The sequence below is a fragment of the Microcaecilia unicolor genome, chromosome 3, assembly GCF_901765095.1.
Source record: "Microcaecilia unicolor chromosome 3, aMicUni1.1, whole genome shotgun sequence".
Lineage (NCBI taxonomy): Eukaryota > Metazoa > Chordata > Amphibia > Gymnophiona > Siphonopidae > Microcaecilia > Microcaecilia unicolor.
The window spans coordinates 110,324,702-110,352,134 of NC_044033.1; the positions used below are offsets into that span (position 1 = coordinate 110,324,702).

The window sequence follows — 27,433 nt, forward strand, 5'->3', positions numbered from 1 at the left end:
CCTGGACATGTGCTGTGAAACTTTGCCAACTTCAAAAAAATTTTAAGTGAAATTTTGTGATATACAGGGCTTGGAGGGCTGGACTATTAACTCCCAGCAAACCCAAGCTGTACAGAAGGATTGCAAATACATTAAGGGCCTCTTTTATCAAGCTGCGCTAGCTGCTCCCGGTGCGGTAAAGCAGACAAAGACCATTCGCTTATAAATGATAAAAGAAACCCTTAGAAAATTAAGATGCCAATCAAAAATGTTCAGATGCCAGGAAATGTTTTCCTTTCCACTTTTCTCATTTTATTTCTATGTTTGTTGTTGTTGTGATTTTACTTGTTTGTTGTTCCACTGTCATTTGTTTTGTCTAGTTCTAATTTAGGAGGTCATTTACTAATGTTTAGTATGTGTTAATGCCATTTTTGCAGCAGATAACATGCGATAATAGCATTAATGTTTGCTATTTCTAAATGACCCCCATAATTTCAAGTTTACAATTTACCTTTCCTATTAAAAAATGAGCAGGCAAGGTTACTGAGTAACACGTTAAAAAATGTAACTGTGAAATGAATACAATAGGCAACAAATCAAATCAAACAAAACAAAAACCTACAAAATAATGCACAATACATGGGTAAAAAAAAACTGAATGAGGATCATATTTACTAAGCTGCTTTAAGCAGCTAGGATGGGTTTTACTGAGCATTAAAGGCCAGATTCTATACATTTATTTGGATTTTGCTCACACCTTTTTCAGTAGCAGCTCAAAGTGAGTTACATTCAGGTACACTGGGTATTTCCCTGCCCCTGGAGGACTCACAATCTAATTTTGTACCTGAAGCAATGGAAGGTTAAGTGACTTGCTCAGGATCGCAATGAGCAGCAGTAGGATTTGAAATGGGCACCTCTGGATGTCAGACTGGTGCTCTAACCATTAGGCCACTCCTCCACTCAAAATTAGGCACAAAAACCACAAATGTGGAAAGAACACCAGAATCCCACGGGTATGCTCACAGCAGAAAAACAGGACGTGTGGGAGATGGATCAAGGCACTTCGAACACACACCAAGGAGCAGCCAATATGAAATCAAAATTTTTATTGATGATTCTTAATGATGACTTTACATGCTACCATGTTTTGGCACAAACGTTCCTGCCTCAGGAATCTCTTAAGTATTGTAAAAATAACAGTCAGAAATGAATCTGTCTTCAGTTCTGAAAATGATGAGTAGCCTAGTGGTTAGTGCAGTGGACTTTGATCCTGGGGAACTGGGTTCGATTCCCACTGCAGCTCCTTGTGATTCTGAGCAAATCACCTAACCCTCCATTGCCCCAAGTATCTGTATATACTATGTAAACCACTTTGAGTGTAGTTGCACAAACCACAAAAAGGCAGTATATCAAGTCCCAAATTCATACACTCACGTCTATACTTATACATATTTGTAACATAGCTGTGACCCCTGAAGAAGGCATATAGCCGAAACACAGACCATGTCGGGTCCAGGTGACACATGTGACTCTTTGAGGAAGATAAAATTTGGAAGATTATTGACTTCTGTGACCTCAGTAAAAGCTACACAAAATCCCTCCACTGCCAGATACTGTGAAGTAACACAAAAACCAGCAAATATGATACTCAGAAACTATGTAGGAAGCAGAACCTATTATCAGCAGACCTACAACATTTCCATTTGGGACTGGTGGCAACAGTTATCAATGGGGGTAGTGGAGAAGCAGAAACAGGGACCAGTTATGGAGTTTTCAACTACCTGAATCTCTGCTCTCCCTAGCTTTCAGAAATGCACAGGCTTGGTGTTTAGGCAAATTTTTGGTGACACCTCCCACCTCTTGGTGACACACATAGGGGCTCATTTTCAAACCACTTAGACTTACATTACATAGAGGGGCATTTTCGATATCACATCTAAGTCCAACTTTGGACATTTTGCTAAAAACATTTAACACTCAAGTGGGGAATATAGTCATTTTTAAAACAGAAAAATGTTTATCTTTTTTTTTTTTTTTCAAAAATGGCTGGTTTTGTGCTCTGTGCATTTTCCTTTTTGCTCCATTTTCGGGAAAAAAAAGTCCAAATGAAAAATGCACAAAATGAAGCCATTGGGATGTAGGAGGAGCCAGCAGTAGGCTGGCCACACAGATATACTACTACTACTACTAACATTTGTATAGCGCTACGAGGCATACGCAGCGCTGAACATGAGACACACAGAGACAGTCCCTGCTCAAAGAGCTTACAATCTAGACATCCCAGAAGAGCAACAGAGCACCCTAGGGGGCACTGCAGCAGACTTCAAATAAATACTCCCAGGTACACATCTCACCATTGCTCCCTTATCTTATCTGTCGAGCCCCCCCAAAACCCACTACCCCCAACTGTACACCACTACAATAGCCCTTATGGGTGAAAGGGGCACCTATATGTAGGTACAGTGGGTTTCTGGTGAGTTCTAAAGGGCTGACAGTTTCCACCACAAGTGTAATAGGTAGAGGGAGGTATGGGCCTGGGTCCACCTGTCTACAGTGCACTGCACACACCGCTACACTACTCCAGGGACCTGCATGCTGCTCTAATGGACCTGAGTATATCATCTGAGGCTGGTATAGAGGCTGGTAAGTAATGGTTTTAATCACATTTGTGGAGGGGATGGGAGGGGGTTAGGGGGTTAGTGACCACTGGGAGAGTAAGGGGAGGTCATCCCTGATTACCTCCAGTGGTCATCTGGTCATTTAGGGCCCTTTTTAAAGGTTTGTTCATTAATAAAGCAGGACTAGACCAAAACATCCAACTTACAGCCCTGGATGTTTTTGTTTTGTTCCATTATGGCAGAAAAATGTCCAAGTGTTAGGAATGCCCAGATCCTGCCCTTAACACACCCCTGACATGCTCCCTTGTGAACGCTCTTCTGACGGAGGTCATAGAAAAACATCTAAAAATTGGTTTTGTGAGGAAAACATCTAAATGCAGATTTATGCCACTTTTTGGACGTTTTTCTCTTTTGAAAATCAGCCTCATAATAACCTATCGAACTTTGTACATCTAAGTGCTTTGAAAATACACTTCTGAGTGTCCCGACATACTGGTTTAGAACCACTGCTCTAGTATCAGAGCAGAACCTAAACATGATTACATTCCTTCTGAGATTCTGCTAGGTCAGCACAAGAGAGGAGGAAATTAATTAATTAATTTATTTATTTATTTTATTTGTTTCCCACATTTTCCCACCTATTTGCAGGCTCATTATTCTTTTGCAATGCATCAAGAATCTTCTGATCTTGGTGCAGTATTTTTTCCCCAAGCTAACCTTGTAAATCTATGCTTCATCCTTCTCCTTCATCAGCTCACAATTATGGAATTCTTTGCCAAAAGCTATAAAAAACCATTCACAACCATCTAAATTTCAGAAAATCTCTAAAGACTTTGTTATTTGGAAAAGCTTACCCCAAGGACTCAACATGTGTCTCCACTACTTGATTCATAACAATATAATGACAATTTTGGACACATCTACCCTTCCCTTCCCTTCTCTCCCCTGATTTCCCTGTTCCTTTCGTTTCTTCCCCATCCTCTCCTTTATTTCTTATGTAGGTTTCATGATGTATTAGCTTAATTTACTGCATTGGCGTCCGCCTTTGCAGTGTGATGTAAGCCACATTGGGCCTGACACAGTTGGGAAAATGTGGGGAATAAATGAGATAATAAATAAATAAATATTATGAAATGATCTGAAGCGTGTTTCTTTGTCCTGAATCAGCTCAGATTTTTTTCTAGATTAGATTTTTTTTTCTCTAGTTTATCCACTCCAATTTTCTTGCCATCTTCTTCACCTTCTATTAAAGAATTATTCCTTACTGTAAGCATATTCTACGTATCTTTCATGTTCCTAGATGATTTTCTTGGGGTTTTTTCATTTGCATGTTTTACCTGAATTTCTTGTACTTGTATGAAAAAAAAAAAAGACTGCAGCTAAACAAAGAAAGTTAGGGTCTCTTTTACCAAACCGAACTAGTGATTCCTGCACGGCAATGCCGATGAAGCCCATTGAAAGTGCTAGCACGGTTTGGTAAAAGAGACCCTTAGTCCCTTGGGCTGTGCAAGGAAAGATATATGGGATAAGTGTGTATTCACCTTTTATTGAATATAAAGGGTTTTTTGAGGGGGTTTTTTACTTTCTTTTTGATTTTACATTTGAGCCACGCTCATTAACCATTTGGAAAATAAATTCCGTTTCTGATGACAAAGAAAAAAAAACAAAGAGACAGTATTTCTCTAGACTTCCAGAACTTTGTCACACCCCCATTGTCTCCTCTCTTGGAAAATGCCTATCAGGAAGCCTCTTTGAGAGTCTTAAAATTTGTAACCTTTGCCTTTAACAAACAGTACAACACCTATCTCAAGGCAAACAAAGTCAGGTTTCCTTTCCACCTTGAACTGTATAAGCTAGTGGTTTCAAGGTGAAGTACAGGCTAGTACAGGTTGACACCAGTCACCTAGACATTATGTAATAGCAAAGTCAGGTGATGCAACAAGGACAAAGCATTTATTAACATCGTGTTTCTCAAGGTCAATCTTAAAAGGCCTGCTTTGCCCTGTCAGAAAAGAGAATGCCCCCTTCCTCAGGCCTAACCTTATGCTCATGAAATAATGGGTAGAACAACTATTCTCGAGGAGGATGGGGTTAAATAAATTGCACCTTTCATTCCAAAAGGATTTAAAAGCAAGTTAGAAACAAATATGCAGCCACCTCTGAGATGTCTCGGCAACTGACATAAGCATTTCATAGCAACCAGTCAAGGAGAAAAGGAACTTCTATTACTAATACTATGTCGAGACTTTGATGTACAATAAGATGTCTTTATTCCACTGAACTCTTTAGAAAAAGTTCCGTACATGTGCAAATTCACCTTTAATTAGCTGAACAATTACTGAACAGTTACCTACCTACACATAATTGTTACAATGGCAACATTTAAACTGCACTGCCATGTGTACGGAGGCTTTTGAAACTGGACAGACAGACAGGACAAAAAGAGACAAGGATTAGAACCCAGGATAACTAACATATATTCCTCTAAAGGTTATATTTTCTAAAGTGTTGGTTCATCCTTTTGGCAGTCAGAAAGGAGACTGAGGTGAACAGCTCAGTGACATGGGACATGATACAGACGTTCAAATATTTGAAAGGTATTAATCCGGAAACAAACCTTTTCTGGAGAACATGAATTGAGGTTGAAGGGGGACAGATTCAGGAGTAATGTCAGGAAATATTTTTTCACGGAAAGGGTGGTAGATACTTGGAATGCGGTAATGGAATTCAAACATACATGGGATAAACACAAAGGAATCCTGTTTAGAAGGAATGGATCTACAGAATCTTAGAGGAGATTGGGTGGCAACGCCGGTAATTGGGAAGCAAAACCGGTGATGGGCAGACTTCTATGGTCTATGCCCTGATCGTAACTGAATAGATATAGATGGGATGGAGTGTAAATTTTAAGGGGCTTCGATGTTAGCTTCAGAACTTTTAGTACAAGAACAGTGCTGGGAAGACTTATATGGTCTGTGCCCTGAGAAAGGCAAGGACAAATCAAACTCTGGTAAACATATAAAATATCACATACCATGTAAAATGAGTTTATCTTGTTGGGCAGACTGGATGGACCGTTCAGGTCTTTATCTGCCATCATTTACTATGTTACTATGTAACAGCTATTCAGGAAGGCTGGAAGATACAAAATTTGCCATTCAGAGCCAAAGCAAATCTACTCAGGAGACCACATATAACAAATAGTGCAGAAATAGGCATTTAATAGAGAATTTTGAATCCATTATGCTCTGAGCTAATGCATTAACTGCCTCATTATCCCTTACTGAATATGCACAGCTCCTGTGGCAATATTTCCCTACATAAAAAAGTGGGGAATCCATACTTTGGGCTCCTTTTACTAAGGTCCATTAATGGATTTAGTGCACGTTAAATGCTAAGAATTTCCTAGGAATAAAATGAACTGCATGGGACTTAGCGCATGCTAATTCGTTAGCGCACCTTAGTAAAAGAAGTGCTTAGCTTGTTCTGTTCATAGTAACATAGTAAACATAGTAGATGACGGCAGAAAAAGACCTGCACGGTCCACCCAGTCTGCCCAACAAGATAAACTCACGTGTCATTTTTTGTGTATACCTTACCTTGATTTGTACCTGTCTTTTTCAGGGCACAGACCATATAAGTCTGCCCAGCACTATCCCCACCTCCCAACCACCCGCTAGGGTACGGCTCCCCAACAAACCTGGTATGTTTGGCAGAGAGGGGGGGAGAGGGAGGGGGGAACAATGTGTTGCCCCTCCCAGTCCACCCCTGGGTGCCCCCAAACCTGGAAGGCTGGCTACGCCCTGCTAGGATCCCATAGCCAGTCAGATTTTCAGGATATCCACAATGGGAGGGTAAGTTTATAAACCATTTTCATACATAACTGTTCTCATAAAATTAGGTCATATTTAAAAGTACGGGCAGTACAGCTTCTTAGCTCCCAACCCGGACCATCGAACACACGCCCCGCTGCTGCCTATGAGTTAATTCGATGGATAACAGCAACAGTATTTACAGGGCCGGCTGAACCATTGGACCAGGTGAGGCACTGGTTCAGGGTGCTGGCAATTAAGGGCACCAAAATACCCAGCCTCTGACCTCATCTGGTCTAAAGTTTAAGCCCTTTCTCCCCCTCCCCCCAGGACCTGTCTCTCTGTCTCCCCTCCCCATGGGTCCATCACTGCTCCCTCTCCTCATTACCCCACAGTCCTGTAAAGTTTATATTCATTGCAATAGTAGCAGCAGGACATCCCACATACAGAAAATTGCATCAGAGGAAGCAGGACGCGGCAGAGGAAAGACCCAGAGGCCCGCCGAAGGCAGCCTGTCATACTGCTGCTGTTGCTGCCTGCAACTGATGTAAACTTTACAGGACCACCTGGGAGTGAGAGAGGGGAGGGAGCAGCGCCAGGCCTGTGGGGAGGGGAGACTGAGGAGGGGGACAGAGACCAGACCAGGAGTGGTGGAGAGAGATACTGGCCCAAGGGAGGGAGAGATGCCAGACTTGCAGGAGAGAGGGGGGGAGGGGGGGATGCCAAAAGCAAAGCGATGCAATTGGTGGTGGTGGGGGGGGGGGGGGGCACTGCCAAAGCAAGTCGGCTCAGGGTGATACTGTCCCTTCAGCTGGCCCTGGGTGTTTGATCAAGGAATTGACAAACTTCTAGTGTTTTTGAATGACTCCATTTTTTTCTGAAAGAAATTTGAATTGCTTTAGTGGAGGGGGTGCATCTGGTTGTGGCTCCTGCACTGCATTTTCATTTATTGGCAAACTTTCCAATGCTGAGGTGCCTTCTGAGGTTTGGGTCATCAGAGATCGAGTGGCCTATCAACATTCAACATAAGAAGCATTGGTATTAAAAGATTCACAATTAAAATTTCACTAATAATAAAAGGGCCCTTTTACTAAAGGGAGGTAGGGCTACCGTGCGAGTAGTGCATGCCAAATCAGCACTACCGCAAGGTGAGCTAACGCATCCCGCTTATTGCTGTGATCAGCACATGCTGATCAGGGCCGCCGAAAGGGGGGGGCAAATTCCCCCGGGCATGGCATCCAGGGGGGCCCAGCACCGGGGTCTGTCTCTCTCTTGCTCCTGTAGGGTCCCAGGTGATTGCGTTAACGTGATAATCCGGCCCCCTTGGAGCCCATGAAGGAGCAGACATGCTGATACAGAAGGTAGGGGGTGAGGGACGATGGCAGCGAGCAAGCGAAGGGTGGTGGCAGCAACTGCATCCCAAGTGCGGGGGCAGCGGCTGCAACCCTAGTGGGGTGGGCGGAGGCGGCCTGCACCAGGCCTGGCTCTGTCTCTCAGCAGCTTGCTGAACCCAGCAGTAGAAAATAGAAATTAGTTTCTAGCACAGGAGATGGTGAGTAGGCGTGCCCTGCGCTAATCAGGTAGGGCAGGCACATTACCACGTACTACCCAATTAGTGTGTGAGAGTCCTTACCGCCACCTGACGATAATGGCCATGCGCTAATGGGGAAATTAGCATGTGGCCATTAAAAAAAGACAACTGCTGACATTTTTCAGCCGTGCTTGAAAATGGCCGGAGCACACAGCAAACCAACGCACTAATCAGAGCGCCGGCCACTTTCTAGCGTGCCTTAGTAAATAGGACCCCAAAGTGCTCAGAGTAATTATGTAATAATTTCTATCTTGCTGAACAATGTTCTTCTTTACTGGGATCATATCCAGTTCAAAGAAGCAGAAAACATGGAGGAGGCTGCCGTAATGGGTTGAAACCTTCTTTGAAGGTGCTCCAGCACAGAGGCAGTAACGGACTTGGTGTGTGGGATGCTCTCTAGATAGCATTTCAAACCAGCAGTGAAGGCAAAACAGCATGAAGAGACAATGTATCTCTCTGTAAGGAGCCCATTAGAGTTTGAAAAGGCTTCAGAAGCATGGTGATCTTTTCTAGATTTGCCCACTCACAGGCCAGAAATGTTTCATTTACATCATTTTTTTGCAATAATAATCGCCAGTGTTGTTCAGAGTACTAGGTCAAAGTACTTAAGTAAAAAATAAATGTATATTTTAATAGTTAAGTAAAAGTACAATGAAGAACGTATTAAAAAATGTACTTAAGAAAAAGTAAAAAAGTTACTACCTAATATAATACTTTGAGTAAAAAGTAAAACTACCTTAACTACAATGAATGCAACTGTTGTTAACATTTTTATGACATCAATTTTATTGCTCTACAATTTAATCTACTTTGCTTTAAGTAAAACTAAATTTTGAAAATAGCTGTCACTCACGTGAGTGCACTTGTGAGTTATTAATCCACAACAGCTAAAAAGATGTTCAACAACTGCATTATCAGGAAGTGCATTGTTCAGTCTCTTAAAAAGTTCCTTCAGATCAGGCCTGGCCACAATATTACTGATGCCTTTTAACTGGGTCTACAGGTATTGATCAAAGGAATTTCTAAAACACTTGACTTCCTTATAGCAAAGAACGCTTTATCATCATTGTTCACCGACTAAATATAAAGGCAAATAAGGGAAGGGAAATTATATACTGCCTTTCTGAGGTTTTTGCAATACATTCAAAGCAGTTTACATATATTCAGGTACTTATTTTGTACCAAGGGCAATGGAGGGTTATGTGACTTGCCCAGAGTCACAAGGAGCTGCAGTGGGAATTGAACCCAGTTCTCCAGAATCAGAGTCCACTGCACTAACCACTAGGCTGCTCCTCCACTAGCAACATTCCATGTAGAAGCCTGCCCTTGCAGATCAGCAATGCAGCCTGCGCGGCCACGTTGCTGATCTGCAAGGGCAGGCTTCTACATGGAATGTTGCTAGTGGATTAGCAACATTCCATGTAGAATCCCAAATAGTAGCAACAGAATCTCAACATTCCATGTAGAATCTCAAATAGTAGCAACATTCCAGAATCTCAAATAGTAGCAACAGCAACATTCCATGTTGAATCTCAAATATGGAAATGGGACTTGATATACCACCTTTCTGAGGTTTTTGCAACTACATTCAAAGCGGTTTACATATAATCAGGTACTTATTTTGTACCAGGGGCAATGGAGGGTTAAGTGACTTGACCAGAGTCACAAGGAGCTGCAGTGGGGATTGAACTCAGTTCCCCAGGATCAAAGTCCACTGCACTAACCACTAGGCTACTCCTTTTTAAACTGGATCCTTATATCTATCAAACTACAAATTCGCGATATCCAGTCCACAATTAATAGAACTTCTTTTCAGAACATCCAAGTCAGAACATTCAAAGCTTTTAATCTTCAGATCATATCATAGATATTTCCCCAGAACCTCAGTGATGTTAATCGCTACCAATTTCAGGCTTTAGCGATATATACAACATCCATATCTTCACCGATTCTTTTTATATACATAACCTCCTCTTATAGTTAGCAAAAAATCTCAAATTAACTTATCATCATTGTTGTCATTATCATCTGAATTAGTAGTAGTGCTAAATTCATCACTTGCATCTTCATCTTTGTTATCATTTTCATGCTGTCCAATTACAGAGAAAGCTTTCACAAAGTTGAAATCGTTGTTGTCCTATTTTTCATCTGATGACAAACTCTGAGTATCTTCAATAATGTCAAATGTATGGAAACTCTTCAGTCTTAAGGTCAGACAAGCAGACTACCAATCCAGTGGACTGTCACGCCAATATACAATTTTTCATGGGGTGTCCAGCAGTCTGTTGTGATAGACATGTCTTCACAAAGAAATGCTACCAGCTTCATCTCCACTTCAAAGTGGCCCAACCTATCACTTTTCTATTTGGCTGGGGATTAGTAACCAGTTCAACAAGCACAGGCAACTCTACTGTTCTCATAGGCTGTATTCCCTGAACACCAAAAGTTAAGCTGGAGTGGAGGAGTGGCCTAGCAATTAGAGTACCAGTCTTGAAATCCAGAGGTGGCCAGTTCAAATCCCACTGCTGCTCCTTGTGATCTTGGGCAAGTCACTTAACCCTCCATTGCCTTAGGTACAAACTTAGATTGTGAGCCCTCCTGTGACAGAGACATATCCAGTGTACCTGAATGTAACTCACCTTAAGCTACTACTGAAAAAGATGTGAGCAAAATCTAAATAAATAAAATAAGATGACACAATCCACTGTTTGTGTGACAAGGTTTGCAACTGCAAAATCCTACTCCAGGTTTGCTGTTTACTGAGGAATCATCATTTAGGTCTCCCTGCCACTTTTACTTTTAACTGAAAGCATAAGAATTAACTAGGTAATTATTAACTAGTAAAATTATTACTTCGATAAAAGTAACAGATTTTTCCTGCACTTCTTTACAAGCAAAAGTAACAAACTTTTTTTACTTAACTAGTTACATTTACTTAATTGCTTAATCAGTTAGAAGGTGCTGTTCCAGAGGCATATTTTCAAAGCACTTAGACTTACAAAGTTATGTAGAGGGACATTTTCAATATGACGTCTAAGTCCGACTTTAGACGTTTTGCAAAAAATTTCCAAAATCTGAATAAGAAGTTTAATTTCCAAAAAGACCCTATTTTTCAACCTCTACTGGACTTATGCATATGCAAATGAGGCCCCAACCAACTGCCCCTCAGGGTACTAGACACTTGCACAGTTGCACTTAGGAAGGAAGGAAATTGGAACACCTGCATATTAGCACTATTCTTCCTGGGATAAAAAAGCACTACATAGGATCAGTGACAAAAATGCATCCATATGTCCAAACTCCTCTCCAGCAGAAACCTAGTGTACTTTTTTATTTTTTTAATCTGTTTATATCAAGAAGTTGTGTTTATTATGGAAGTTCTGAAAGGCCGCTTCACTACAGGCAGAAAAGGTACATCCTTAAAATAACTCAGCTCCTGTTCTACGGGATCATCTGGCTATCACATGGCTGCCTCTTGGACTCACATCAGAGCAGCTGGCTGTGAATCCAGTACATTAAGTTCAAATGCATAACTAATGAAAGAAGTTACTGCTCTCTATGACTTAACAACAGAACAAAGTGACAAAGAATACAGACCAGGCTTCATGAAACAAGTTGCACTTCTGATTGGAAAAGGTCATGTTTGTAGTAACATATTCCACCTTTATATGGCTTTTTTTAAATGAGGGGACATTATATTCATTGGTGGAGACCAGTGGTTTAGCCACGGGGGGGGGGGGGACACATTAGGGCCTGGGCCCCCTCTGCTTTCATGGCTGGAGGAGATGCCAAGCCCTGGCAGCCGAAGATGGCTCTTGCACTTAATTCAGCAGGCGCATTTCGGTCAGAGCCAGCCTTAGCAGTGGAAGCGCTCCTGCTAAATTAAGTGTCGCCCGTTCAGCACAGGTGCAACAAATGCAAAATGTGAAAAATTGCAGGAAGGAAATTGGAAGACTGGGTATCGAAATGGCAGATTAAATTTAATGTGGACAAATGCAAAGTGATGCACAAAAGGTTAGGGCTCTTCAGCTTGAAAAACAGACAGCTGAGGGGAGATCTGTCTGAGGTCTACAAGTCCTGAGTGGTGCAGGAGAGAGTAGAAGTGAAACGATTTTTTTACTCTTTCAAAAAGTACAAAGACTAGGGGACAATGAAGTTACATGAAATTACTTTTAAAACAAATAGGAGAAAAATATTTTTTCCACTCAATAAATAGTTGAGCTCTGAATTCTTTGCTGGAGGATGTAGTAACAGCAGTTATTTTATTTATTTATGTATTTTATTGCATTTATATCCCACATTTTCCCACCTATTTGCAGGCTCAATGTGGCTTACATAGTTTGATGTGGCATTGTCATACAGATACAATTAGTGATGTGCTAAGATTAAATAAGGGAGAAAGAAGGAAGGTGTTAGGCGGGTAAGTAAAGACGTAAGTTAGCGTATCAGTGTTTAAAAAAGGTTTGGACAAGTTCCTGGAGGAAGAAAGCTATTGAGACAGACAAGGGGGAAGCCACTGCTTGCCCTATGATTGGTAGCATAGAATGTAGCATGGAGTGGCCTAGGGGTTAGAGCACCAGTACATCCAGAGGTGCCTGCTTCAAATCCCACTGTTGCTCCTGTTGTGATCTTCTTGGGCAAATCACAACCCTCCACTGCCTCAGGTGCAAACTTAGATTGTGAGCCCTCAAAGGGACAGAGAAATACCCAGTGTACCTAAATGTAACTCACCTTGAGCTACCACTGAAAAAGGTGTGAGCAAACTCCAAATAAATAAATAAAATATTTGGGTTTCTGCCAGGTACTTGAGAACTAGATTTGCCACTGTTGAAACATGATACTGGGCTAGATGGATTTTATTGCAGCTTTGGCTGGAGAGGGAAGGGAGAGAGAATATCGGGTCCCCTCAGTCCACTTTTGGGAACCTCCAAAAATGGACTTCTGGTTAGCCCCTAGCTAGAGACAATAACATCACCCTTGTTTCACGTGTTCATTTCTGAAGTTTTTCTGAATAGAACCATCAGCACACTAGCATGCATATATACTAACTCTGAACAGCAAGTTGAGCTTCCTACTTTTTGTTCGCCTGAAAATAGCGAATTCGATCATATCCGAGTTTATTTTTCCAACTGCTACTACATAACTAAAATTACTTTTTACTACTTCGCCTCCGATTGGCGAAACGATTGTCATGCATTGCCAGAACGAAACGCCACGTTACACTAACAGCTGGCCATACAACTACATTCCAGACTCCCCAGATGGTCTGGCAACAGAAACTTTCGATTCGGAAGCATCGCCTTCCCATTTCAAAAAGTGAAAGGGGGTGAAGCAACTCTTAAGTAACTCGCCAGACGCTTCAACCTCACCGCGCACCTCCCCCCTACTCCTGGGAAAAGCCATGTGGCCAGCAAGACGGCGCGTCAGCTCATGAGAGAGGCAACGCCCTGTTCCTTAAGACTAACCTCCTTGCTTTGCGCCAATCAGAGTGCGGAAAGGAGCCCAACCCCCTTTACGCCTAGGAAAGCGCGCGCCCAGCTGGCTGCCAGCGAAAGCAGCGGAGTTGCAATAGCTTTACTTTCAGTCGTCTTCTGTTTGTATCTACGGAACATATATATATGTTCGTGATCAATAAAGAACGCCCGAATTGCATGTCAAACACTGTTTAAAAAAAAGCATAACTTTAAGTGTCCTCCCTTAGTGCCTCCCAGGGAAAATTGATCCCGCATGTGATATTTTTAGCATGACCAAGAATGGGGTTTTGCCTGAGAGTTAGATAAGCTGCTCCATGAATAATGCTCAGGGCGTGAGCTAGAAAGACCTCATTTTGTCCAGGACATAACGTTTTCTCTACTACTTGGTATGTTTACAATGTTCATACACGATGCAACAAAGGCAACTACTTTAAATGATTCTGCAAAGACTTGGATTTCGTTTTCCTTGGGTGAAAAGCTTTCGCGAAGCTGCAACCTGCAGAAGTATCAAGGAACGCGCGATCAGATCAAAGTAAAGTTAAGATAGGTCCTGTTGCTTGAAAATCCGTCTATAGTAGCATCTTTCAATAAGTCCCACCCCGTCACAAAAGAAGTGACTTACCTGCTACGTTTAGCTGCCCCCCGAGAAACCAGTTCACTCTGCCTCGGCTGAGGTCGCAGTCTTGCACGGTCTGGTAAGGCTTCATCCAGCGTAGGCGCTCCCTAGCTAGGGCGCCCCAGAAGGTGTCCGGATCTCTGATGGAGATCTCCTGGAGCTCTTGGTAAGTCCTCACCTGAGGGAAAGCCACGGACTCGGGCATGTAAGCGTGCACGTCCCAGGTGGAGGAGCTCCGGCCGTGGATGCCCCTGGTGAGTCTGCAGGGTGTTCTGCGGGGCAGCAGCCCGGGCCGCTGGTGCAGCAGTAGCTGCAGCAGTTTCCTGTAGCCTCCCTCGCTCAGCTTTGCAGCCATGTCTCAGTCGCGCGCTCTCTCCAGAGGATCCCGAACGAGCCGTGGTTTACCTTTCGCTCTCTCCAAGGGGAGGCAGAATGCGATCGCACCTTCCTTCACTGTCTTCTGCTTTTGCCGCCCCGCGACCAAGCTGCACAACAGTAAACAGTAATAATAGTTCCCCGGAAAAGAGCGGCCAGAGCAGTGTCGGGGCTTCCCCCTGCTGGGGATAGTCCAGACGTGTAAGGTGGGATCCTCTGTTCCTATCCTCGTGTTGTTTACGTGGAGCGTCTGCCGCCCGAGGTATTTCTAATGATCTGGTGCAATCAATGGTACATTGTTTAGCTCAACGCTGCTTGCAAGAGCTGTGGTTTGCTAGTCAGTTCCTTCTCGCGTAACTTTTGTTCGTGATTGGGCTCTATTTTATTTATTTATTTATTTATTAGGATTTCTTTACCGCCTTTTTGAAGGAAATCACTCAGCGGTGAAAGACTTTTTCTCTCGCTTTCTCTCTTCTGGACTGGTTTAACGCCTGCCTTTTTTTTCTTTTCTGCGTTTATAAATTAATTATTGTTTTCCATCATTGGTCAATGATTAGACATGCATCCAGACACTTCCAACCTATGCTGATGCTTTTGTGCCCAATATAAAATGTTAATCCTGAAGGGTTGGGAGCATGTATAGGTGTTAAACTGTCAGCGCTATAACACCCAAAATACATTTTTTTAAAAGAGAGAGAGAGAGAAGAGAGGCTGTCCAATGGCACCAGAAAAGACTCCTTTAAAAATAAAAAAAAAACCTGACTACCAAATATTTTAAAATTAAACGTACCTTTAATAAGGCACAACCATCAAAACAAATGTACAGAGAGAGCACTTTTAAAAACCGGACATGGGCCGATACTCAAAGCTAACCGGGCTTGTAACCTTTCGTTTAGACTGGTTTTAGGCAGTTTAGCATGAACATTATTGTGAGCCTAAAGCAAAAAGGTTTTGGTGCTGCTTTTTTACCATTTACAAAAGCAGCGACCAAATATTTATTTATTTATTTATTGCATTTGTATCCCACATTTTCCCACCTCATTGCAGGCCCAATGTGGCTTACAATACATCATGAATGGTGGAAATATATTAGAGAATAGACATTTAGTGTTACAGAAGGATCATTGGGCAACATGATAGTGATGAAACATGATAGTAGTATAACAAGCAGATATTATAAGACAGTTCTGAATATATGTGGAGGAGTTGTGTATGTTCACATTGGTTGATCTTTGTGGTATGCCTTGTTAAAGAGATGGGTCTTCAGCAATTTGCGGAAGTTCATTAGTTCGTCAATCATTTTTAAGTTGCGCGGTAATGCGTTCCATATTCTATTCAACTGAGCTCATTAGCAGGGCCGGTCTTAGGCACGGGCAACAGGGGCAGTCGCACAGGGCCTAGCGCTCCCAGGGGCCCCATGGTGGCCTTAGCATCTCCTTCTCGCTCCCTGCTTCTGCCGCACCTCTATGGCAGCTTCAGATGTTAGAACCAGGTCTATTAGAGCAGCATGCAGGTCCCTGGAGTAGTGTAGTGGTCAGTGCAGTTCACCATGGTGTGGGAGACTCTGATCCCTATTTCCCTCTACCTGTCACATTTGTGGTGGAAACTGTGAGCCTTCCAAAAGCCCGGTTTAACACCCTACGGCCTACCGGAGTAAGTCTGGCCCCAGCCTAGTGAGTGAGGAGTGACTAAGAACTTGCTGTTTTGTGGCCCTGGACTTAGGTGTTGACCTGCGAAGAGCTAGCTGGTGCCCAAAATTGTATGGTGCAACCAGCATTACACAGCTGAAACAAAAAAGCTGACATGAATGAACTTTTCTTTGGGGGGGGGGTGTTTTTAGTTTAGTTGGGGGGGGTTGTTGTTGCTGTATTTTTTTGCTTTAAAACAGCACAACATGGATGGTGTTTTCAGCACACACCCATACTTGTTTATTAGAAAATGCAATTTATTTATTTAAAACATTTATATTCCACATGGTCCATAGTTGCCAACAGATTACAATAAAACATACATAATAAAAGGCGCAGGACCACAGCTCTGCTGCAGTGGCGTACCAAGGGGGGGCGGTGGGGGCGGTCCACTCCGGGTGCACGCCACTGGGGGAGTGCCGCGCGCCTGTCGGCTCTTCGTTTTCATGCTCTCTTTGCCCTGGAACAGGTTACTTCCTGTTCCGGGGCAGAGGGAGCATGACAACGAAGAGCCGGCAGGCACGCGGCCCCCCCCCCCCCAGTGGCGTGCACCCGGGGGGGGTTCTTTCGCCGGGGGATCGAGGGTTCTTTCGCCGGGGGGGGCATCACGCTGTTCCGGGGGGGCGCTGCACCCGGGGGGCGGCACGCATCGGCAATCCGCCCCGGGTGTCAGCCCCCCTAGGAACGCCACTGCTCTGCTCATATATGAAGCTGTAGACCATCCGAAATATTTGAGCACTAAAAACAAATGGACGAACGACTGTAGGAACAAATCTCGCAAGAGCAGAGCTGTGGTCCTGCGCCTCCATCTAGAGCTTACTGTTTGACCCCTGATGTAGGCACTTGCATGCGTCGAAACACGGCCCGTGTCGGGTCCTTTCTTTATTTTCATCAATAAAAGACTGTTGGATTATATCTCCAGTGGTGATTCGCCTTTGGTCAGCCTCTACTTTTGCCTGCTGTGATTCGTCGTCGTAGAGGGATCCCCTGCTTTGTTCTTTGGTTCCTGGTACAACACGATGAAATAAACAGAACAAATCTTACAAGACAATAATACCTGAGAACTAATCCTCTTCAAACATCTTAATATTGATGTGACAAGGCTAGCACCTGGGGCCCCATAGTGAGGCAGCTAAACCCAGAACTACGGTCCCCAGAAGCCCTTGCAAGAAGGAGAGAGGAGGGTAGCCCCAAAAGGGTGGAACGGATTTCCAACCCCAGCAGGGGGAGCAATGGCTCAGTGCAGGGTGAGCCAGTTACTCTCTTCCCCACTAGAGGGAGAAGGAGAGATGAAGCTCAGTTCCCTTGGCTTTGTCACCAGTATATAATTCCCCCCAGCTGTGAGAGGGGGAGGGCAGATTTCCTGGAGGCTCCCAGTCACCAGAAGGGAGAGGAGACTGATTGGGAGAGAGAATCCATGGAATACATGGAAGAGGGAAAGAGCCTGCCACTGGAGCTTCCCCAGGGGGAAAAGCAAGCTACCACGGAGTGGGAGAATACCAGTGCTGCCCTGTCCAGCACATGAAGGCAGTGTGGGAGGCCACAGAGGTTGCGGTGCTGTGAGGTGGGAGGAAAACTGCCAGCCCTGTTCATTACAGAGTCCCCTCTGTGCTGTGAAGAGGACAGGTGAATCAAGTATTGGTTTCATTTGAAGAGACTGTTAATGAAGATGTTTGAGCTATTGTGCTGTATAGAAAAGCAGGCTGAACTGTTACTGAGCCCTTCTGAGGGGGAGGAGAAGGTGGTGCCCATGAAGTCGGCCTGAACTGTTGAGGAACTGAATGTTTGCTGGGGTTTTGAACCCGGCCTGAACTTCTTCTTTTTGGGAACTGCATTATGATTTTGGGTGTGGAACTGAACTGAGAATAAAACACTTTGGCCCTGAATCCAAATGTCAGCCTTGTTCTTTATCGGAAACCTGTGAGCCTAACAGGGCTGCCAGCACCAACCCAGTAGACCCTTTTACAATATCACAAATGAAAATCTAGCTTACCCAAATGCCTCTTGAAATAAAATATAAAAAAAGCATTGATCTGCTTTCTAAAAATAAGATAAGACTCCAATTTACATAATTCAACTGGCAAAGCATTCCATAAAGTAGGTCCGAAATACCTGAAAAATAGATGATCGAAGACCTAGTGCCAGGGAAAACATGGGAGACTATTATAAAGAATAAAATTACGGAACACATAGACAAACATGGTTTAATGGGACAGAGCATGGGTTCAGCCAAGGAAAGTCTTGCCTCACCAGTTTGCTTCATTTCTTTGAAGGCATAAATAAACATGTGGATAAAGGTGAGCTGATTGATGTAGTGTGTCTGGATTTTCAGAACGTTTTCGACAAAGTTCCTCATGAGAGACTCCTGAGAAAATGTAAAAAGTATGGGATAGGAGGCAATGTCCTCCATGGAGGAGGGTTAATAGTGGAGTGCCTCAGCGATTGTACTGGGACCGATGCTATTTAACATATTTATAAATGATCTGGAAAACAGAACGACGAGTGAGGTGATTAAATTTGCAGATGACACAAAACTATTCAAAGTTGTTAAAACACATGTGGATTGTGAAAAATTGCAGGAAGACCTTAGGAAACTGGAAGACTGGGCATCCACATGGCAGATGAAATTTAGGGCCCTCTTTACTAAGCCACTCTGTAGGCGCGCAAGCTTTATAGCGCGCACTAAAAATTAGCGTTTACTAACAATAGAGACACCCATATTCTTATGGGTGTCTATCATTAGCGCATGCTAAAAAGTTTGCACGCCTACAATGCGGCTTAGTAAACAGGGCCCAGAATTTAATGTGAACAAATGTAAAGTGATGTACATTGGGAAGAATAATCTGAATCATAGTGCGCTTTCTAGATTTCCCGCATTTACACACCAACCACCCATATCACATTAAAACCCTCCAGGAGACATACACTCCCTACTCTCCCTCATCCTCTCAGACCCATCCAACACTCACAGTTCCCCCTAGTGAACTGAATTTATGCTAATCCAAGGGCAGTGGAACAGCTTTTTGTTTGGATGGGCCAAACAAATCAATCTCTGGCCTGCCCCCAATGTCTCTAGGTGTTGATGTTATATTGGGCAAAATATTGGTCAGGCCATGGCCCCAGTGGTCCACGCCATTCTGCTGCCTAACTGCTAACCAATACACATTCCTAACAGATATCCATTCCTGACTGTCATGTTTTGCCTATTTAGTTTTAAACATATATTAAAATTAGAATTTATGCCTTTTTTCAATTGTAGCTCAAGGTGACATATTCCGATTGAGTAGGAATTATAACTGGTGTAAGGACATGATGGGGATGATACTCAGAAGCACTTATGTGGTTCACTCCCACTGAAGGGATTGACTTCTAGAGTGGAAGAACAGAAAACGCTATGGACGTAGCAAAAAACAATCAAGAGAGTAGTGAGGAAAAATAGAACTTCCAAGGTGTACTTCAAGAATAAATTCTGTATATGACATATTTTTGACCCTCTCGTGTTCTTGGGAGTGGCATTTTTCCACACTATTCCCTTGATTGTTTTCACTCCCACTGAAAACATGTGGTTTGGTTCAGAAATCTGGGCCTGCCAAATGGATAACATTAAGCTGGGCATCCTACTGTCCAGCCAACAGTTATCCATCTAGGAGGGGGAGGGGAATCAAATCTTCATTCAGTTGGTATCTGGATCAATTTATCAGCTTAGGGTTTTATATAAATAGCAGTCCTAAATTAAACAGATAAGTTATTTGTTCAAGTTTAGGACCACATATTTTATGATTCAACTATAAGGGCCCAAGCCGGGGCTCAGGAGATGGTCCAGACAAGCACAAATAGGAGTGAGAGGGAATTTGAGACCGAGGTAGAATGGCAGGCAGACTGGGAGCAGGAGCCAGAACAGCAAACAGATGGCAGGCAGGTAAAACAAAGAACAAAGTCACAGCGAAGGAGACAAAAAAGATGATGCTAAAAAAAACCTCAAAAAAGTTCACAGCAAAAGTTTATTGAAACGATCTGCACTCGACATCAGTCGTGTTTCGGCCACTCCAGCCTGCCTCAGGAGTCCCTGTATGTTGTTGTTACAATAATTGCAGGAAGATGACAAAGTCTTCTGGGAATATGCAGCTAGCAAACTTAAAAGCTGTGAATAGACAAAACTTCTTTCTTCAAGTGTACGCCGTCTAAACAGTGCAAGCATCACTTCAGAGTCATCAAAAAACACCAGGATCAGAAAAGAAAGACAATTGAACAGCAGATAAGAAAGCAGTATTTAGCGGGTAGCAAGAGTGAAAAATCAAAGCTGGATACTTGTTAGACCAGCGAGGGTGTGCTGGGCTGTCTTCCTCATCTATGGTAGACACAGCCCTTGGTGGTCCAATAGGCTTCCTCCCGGGGGGGGGGGGGGGGGGGGGGAGGGACAGGTACCTTCTACCACCTCAACTGGAGGGGTTCAGGTTGCAAGGGTCACTTTGGAACTTCTTCCTGCACAAGGAATTGGAGAAAAGTGATCCGTTGTGGTAAAGGCCCCTGAAAATGACTGGAAGGTTGAGTTATAGTAATCCTTCATGCTTCTGTTTTCTGCTGTGCCACTGTCCAGGGATATGAAGAGAAGGAGTTGTCAGATGGTAAGAAAGGTGATTTGTTTCATTATCAGGGAGAGGACATATATTTTATTGGAGTTAGACAGGGGCTAGGGAAGCTCAAGGACCACTGGGGGGCTAGGAGTAGAGTGTGGCTAGAGGACAACTGGGGCAAAGAAAAGTGTTTAGGTGGAATATAAATTAAAAAAATAAAATTTAAAAAAGGGGTGGGATGAGAAGGAACCCTGAATACTAGTGGTCCACTCAAGGGATAGAGAGTGTATGGGGGAATAATTTTGAGAGTGGTATGGGTATGGAGGACCACAAGAAGTAGAGAGAAAGGGGTAAGAATGTGGTTTTACTTTTAACAGCTGTGGTGGGTAGGGTTCTAGAGGACTGTGAGATATTGTAGGGGCTCAAGGTCACTGGGGAAGGGTTAAGGGTGAACCTGGGGGAGGAGCAAGGATCACTTAATGGATGATATGGATGGAAGTTGGGAATAGAGGACCACCAGGAGAGAGGACAGAAAGAGAGTTGACTGAGCACTGAGAGACACATGACCACTAGGGGAATCAAGGTGAGGTTGTGAGAATCAAAGGTCATGGGAATAGGGGAGGGGAAAAGAGAAAATGTGATTGCTTGACCCGTGTGCTAAAATGCCTTGTTAAAGCACTGTTTCTAATGAATTATCTTAAAACATTTATGAATGTTTAAAATTAATCCAGGTAGACTTCCACGGCAATCATTACTTATCAAGAGGTCTAAGAGATAGCATCCATCAATAGATCTCTGGGGATGAACTTTATTTTAAAATGTCAGGCTTACTGAACAACAAATCATAGTAACATAGTAGATGATGGCAGATAACCTGTACAGTCCACTCAGTCTGCCCAACAAGATAAACTCATATCATAAGGTATGATGTGATACTACATATGTATACTTGATCTTGATTTGTCCTTGCCATTTTCAGAGCAGAGAGAGATCACAGAAATCTGCCCAGCACTGGCCTTATTCTCAAACTACTGAAGCTGTCATCGAAGCCCCACTGCAGCCCATTCAAATCTGCCCAGCCACGAGCAGGGCGCAGGCTGTAGATGTCTGCCCGGCCCTGGCTTTGCTTCCCAATTACTGGAGTTGTAGTCTGTCAAGTAACCTGAAAGTAATATCAGTTCTGTATTATCTTGTATTTCTTTAATACCTTCTTGCCATGCACTTATTGATATAGAAATGTTAGGAAGATCCCCATAAAAACATGATACTGAAGCGCCACACAGTGTTGAGAATGGGAAATTATGGATTTCTTGTCTCATAGAGAATTCCATGTAGATGGAGGAATCTCTGGGATCAAATGTTTTCTTGTCCCCCCCCCCCCCCCCCCCTCACACACACACACACACTGGAACAAATCCAGAAGCATACTAATCTCTACTAAGAGAGAGCTTTTTTCCTCCTAGCAGTGCATTGTGAATTTTCTATTTATACTTCTGCATACAAGCTGGCAATACAATGAGCATGTGGACCCTTCATGTCTTTCACAGGAAGCAACAGACTCACATATTTGAACCTGCTCTCACACAGACATGTGCACACTCCATACATGTTTGTGTGTGGTAAGATTGTATTACACAAGTGTGTATGTGGAAAAGGAAATACAGATTCCAAGGTCTGTGAGAAAGGAACAGTTGGCAGTGTGGCTGATAAGAGCCCATCTTGCTGATTATAGAATACCTCATAGCCACCCTGCCTCTGGTTTCTCCCTGTGCTTGGAGGGATATGAGCCCATTTCTTCCAGTTCTGCCTGTCTTTTCTGCTTACTGAAACACATCATTATTCCTGTAGCCCAATGTTCTACTCCTGCTCACTGCCTTTTCACCATACAAGATAAGAGATTGATGGGAGCCCATCTCTGTCACTCTGAGCAGGCAACAGATCTCCCATTTCCCTTTTTCTGTTTGTTTTTTCCCGTCCTTTCTCCCATCTTGTTGAGTCCACAAACATTTTCTGAATGTATCATGAGCCTATGTTGAACTGCCAGCTTGTAAGTTTGGAGAGTTGCCACAATTTGGGTTTCAGCCAGGAACCTGTGACCTGGTTTGGCCACTGTTTGGAAAACAGGATACTGGGCTAGATGGACCATTGGTGTGACCCAGTATGGCTACTCTTATGTATGTAGTGTGAGGTAAGGGAGCAGTAGAAGAGTAGAGATGGAGGCAGACTGTGGGAGGGCGAGAAAGGAAGCAATTAAAATTATTGAACACATAGACAAACATTTTTTGAGGGCACGAATAAACGTGTGGAGAAAGATGAGCCAGTTGATGTAGAGTATCTAGATTTTCAGAAAATGTTTGTCAAAGTCCCTCATGAGAGACTCCTGAGAAAATTAAAAAGCGTAGGATAGGAGACAACTGGTTAAAAGATAGGAAACAGAGACTAGGGTTTAACGGCCAGCTCTTTCAATGGAAGAAGGCGAAGTACCCCAGGGACTGGTGTTTTTCAATATATTTATAAATGATCTGGAAATGGGAATGAAGCATGAGATGATTAAATCTGCAAACGACACAAAACTATTCAAGGTTGTTAAATCACATGTGCACTATGAGAAGTTGCAGGAGGAATTTAGGAAATTTAATGTGGACAAGTACAAAGTGATGCATAACGGGAAGAATAATCCAAATCATAGCTACTTAATGCCAGATTCTACATTAGGAGTCACCACCCAAGAAAAAGATTTAGGTGCTAACGTGGAGAATATGTTGAAATATTCTGCCTAGTGTTTGGTGGTGGCCAAAATAAAAAAGCAAACGATGCTGGAATTATTAGGAAAGGAATAGAAATTAAGACAAAGAATATTCTAATGCCTCTGTATCACTCCATGGTGTGACCTCACCTTGAGTATAGTGTGCAATTCCGGTTGCTGCATCTCAAAAAAGATATAGGGGCTCATTTTCTTTCCTGTGTGATATTGTAGTTCCTTTCATTGTCTGTTGTTTTAATACTGTACACCACTTCTGTATTTCTTAAGAAAGGCAGTATATCAAGCCTCTATTAAAAATTAAACATTATTAAACATTAAACCTTTTAAAAGCACTTAGATCATATATGGGGCATATTTTCAAAGCACTTGGACTTACAAAGTTACATAATAACCTATGGAACTTTGTTAGTCCAAGTCCTTTGGAAAATACACCTCAAAGCGGAATTAGAAAAGGTACAGAGGATGACAAAAATGATGAAGGGGATGGGACAACTTCCCTATGAGGAAAGGTTAAAGAGATTAGGGCTCTTCAGCTTGGAAAAGAGATGGCTTAGGGGCGATAAGATAGAGGTCTTCAAAATCCTGAGTGGAGTAGAATGGGTAAAGATTAGTCACTCTTTCAAAAAGAGTGACTAATTGGAGACACCCAATAGTTACATGGTAATACTTTTAAAACAAATAGGAGAAAATATTTTTTCATTCAAATAAGCTCTGGAACTCGTTGCCAGAGAATGTGGTTAAACAAGTTCCTGGAGGAAAAGCCCATAAACTGCTACTAAGGTAGACAGGGAGATAGCCACTACTCGTCCCTGGGGTCCGTAGTATGGAATCTTGCTAGTCTTTGGGATTCTGCCAGCTACTTGTGACCTGGATTGGCCACTTTTGGAAGCAGGATACTAGGCTAGATGGACCTTCAGTCTGACCCACTATGGCAAATCTTATGTTCTTATGAAGCAACAAGGAAGACAGGTGACAAGAGATGAGAGAGTTAGGTTGTGGTGAGGAAGGTAGAACGGAGAAGCTCGAGACAGATGGGGAAAGCTTGAATGGTGGTGGGAGGAGGTTTGGGAGACAGATAGCCAAGGCTAGATTGACACTATAGGTGTGACAGCTTCCTGGCCTGCTGCATTCTTCACAGCCTCACAATCTGCTTTTGACATATCTCCAAGTTCTAGATCAACGTATAATTTTGGTCTGACCTTAACTGTAATATTTTTGTCCTAATCATTGATTATAGTTATTAACTATTATGATTAATGACTAGAAATTAAATATACACAAACACCTTTAATTATTGATCTGTAATAAATAATGTGACAAAACAAAATATAGGAGCAGAAACAGAAAAATCCAGATTACTAAAGTACTTTCAGAAACATATTGATCAGCAAATTTTTAAGTACCTGTGTATTTTTCAGCCCGCACTGATCTTTGAACACAAGCTAGCTCCATAATTTGTATCTGAAGATGAGGTGGTTGGTGCAGATTAAAAGTATGTGAATGTTTTAAATTGTCACAAGTGGAAATGCAAAGTACATTTTTAAAATGGAATTTCCTCTGGCACGTTATCAGGTTTATTTTCGAAAGAGAAGGACGCCCATCTTTCGACACAAATCGGAAGATGGGCGTCCTTCTCACAGGATCGCCCAAATCGGCATAATCGAAAGCCGATTTTGGGCATCCCCAACTGCTTTCCGTCACCGGGATGCCCATCTTGTTTCGATAATACAGGTTTCCCCGCCACCTTTGCCGGGACATTTTGCGAGGACGTCCTCAGCAAAACTTGGGTGTCCCTTTCGATTATGCCCCTCCACGTCTACAAATACTGTATCTCTTTTTACTTTTCACAATGTTGGTAGATTCAACCAATCTACCTGCCTAATAACCCTTGCTTTTTAACCATGGAGTTCTCGACAGAGGCTTTAAAAATCTATAGAGGGAACAGCAATTTTAGAAAGTGTGGTGAGATTTCAACATTTGTTTTCCCTGCATTTAGCTTTTTAAAATCGCTGCTCCCTCTGTAATAAAGGAACTTAAATATTCTTACACCTATTATACAAGAGGCTCTACGCTTGGCAGAGCCTCTTGTAAAATAGTATGGCAGTTCTCCATGCCTTGGCTTGGACTCTTCAGGGCCGGTCTTAGGCCGAGGCGGCCGCATAGGGCCCCGCGCTTAGGGGGGCCCCGCGCGGCATGCCTCAGTCAGCCTCTTCCCAGGGCCAGTCCGACTCCGACATGGACCATAAGCATGGCTGGAAGGCGCCATCGTGCCATGCTTACCGCCACTGTCCGCCCTGGCGCCCTTTTCTTCTCCCCCCCAACCAAGGATTTTTCTTTTAAATTTACCCTCCATTGCCGGAATCCCACAGCAGCGTCCTGCGTGCGTCACTGAAAGCGCTCCTCTCCTCCCGAGTCCCCCCGACGTCTCTAGCAGAATGCAGCTCTTCCTGATTCGTTCATTCTCAGTGTCCCGCCCTCGAGGGCGGGACACTGAGAATGAACGAATCAGGAAGAGCTTCTGTGTTCTGCTAGAGACATCGGGGGGACTCAGGAGGGAAGGAGCGCTTTCAGTGAAGCACGCTGCTGTGGGATGCCGGTGACGGAGGGTAAATTTAAAAGAAAAATCCTTGGTTGGGGGGAGAAGAAAAGGGCGCCAGGGCGGACGGGCAGGCAGTTGAACATGGGAGCGGGAGGGCAAGGGAGAGAGGACCTGGGCATGGATGGCAGGGCTCAGGGAGAGAGGGGAATTGCTGGATAGGGATGATGAATGGAGGGGGCAGGGTCCAGAGAGGAGCATGGATGGGAGGGGAGGGCAGGGCTCATGGAGAGAGGGGAATTGCTGGATAGGGATGATGAATGGAGGGGGCAGGGGCCAGAGAGGAGCATGGATGGGAGGGGAGGGCAGGGCTCATGGAGAGAGGGGAATTGCTGGATAGGGATGAATGGAGGGGGCAGGGGCCAGAGAGGAGCATGGATGGGAGGGCAGGGCTCAGGGAGAGAGGGGAATTGCTGGATAGGGATGATGAATGGAGGGGGCAGGGGCCAGAGAGGAGCATGGATGGGAGGGGAGGGCAGGGCTCATGGAGAGAGGTGAATTGCTGGATAGGGATGAATGGAGGGGGCAGGGGACAGAGAGGAGCATGGATGGGAGGGCAGGGCTCAGGGAGAGAGGGGAATTGCTGGATAGGGATGAATGGAGGGGGCAGGGGCCAGAGAGGAGCATGGATGGGAGGGCAGGGCTCAGGGAGAGAGGGGAATTACTGGATAGGGATGATGAATGGAGGGGGCAGGGGCCAGAGAGGAGCATGGATGGGAGGGCAGGGCTCAGGGAGAGAGGGGAATTGCTGGATAGGGATGATAAATGGAGGGGGCAGGGGCCAGAGAGGAGCATGGATGGGAGGGCAGGGCTCATGGAGAGAGGGGAATTGCTGGATAGGGATGAATGGAGGGGGCAGGGGCCAGAGAGGAGCATGGATGGGAGGGCAGGGCTCAGGGAGAGAGGGGAATTGCTGGATAGGGATGATGAATGGAGGGGGCAGGGGCCAGAGAGGAGCATGGATGGGAGGGGAGGGCAGGGCTCATGGAGAGAGGGGAATTGCTGGATAGGGATGAATGGAGGGGGCAGGGGCCAGAGAGGAGCATGGATGGGAGGGCAGGGCTCAGGGAGAGAGGGGAATTGCTGGATAGGGATGATGAATGGAGGGGGCAGGGGCCAGAGAGGAGCATGGATGGGAGGGGAGGGCAGGGCTCATGGAGAGAGGTGAATTGCTGGATAGGGATGAATGGAGGGGGCAGGGGACAGAGAGGAGCATGGATGGGAGGGCAGGGCTCAGGGAGAGAGGGGAATTGCTGGATAGGGATGAATGGACGGAGCAGGGGCCAGAGAGGAGCATGGATGGGAGGGCAGGGCTCAGGGAGAGAGGGGAATTGCTGGATAGGGAT

The 27,433-nt window shown here is 44.1% G+C and overlaps 1 pseudogene; it reads right to left on the reverse strand.

The window, feature by feature from the left end:
- LOC115465643 overlaps positions 1 to 14,806 on the reverse strand; it is a 157,726-nt pseudogene extending 142,920 nt beyond the window's left edge.
- Between the last annotated feature and the right edge of the window lie 12,627 nt (positions 14,807 to 27,433).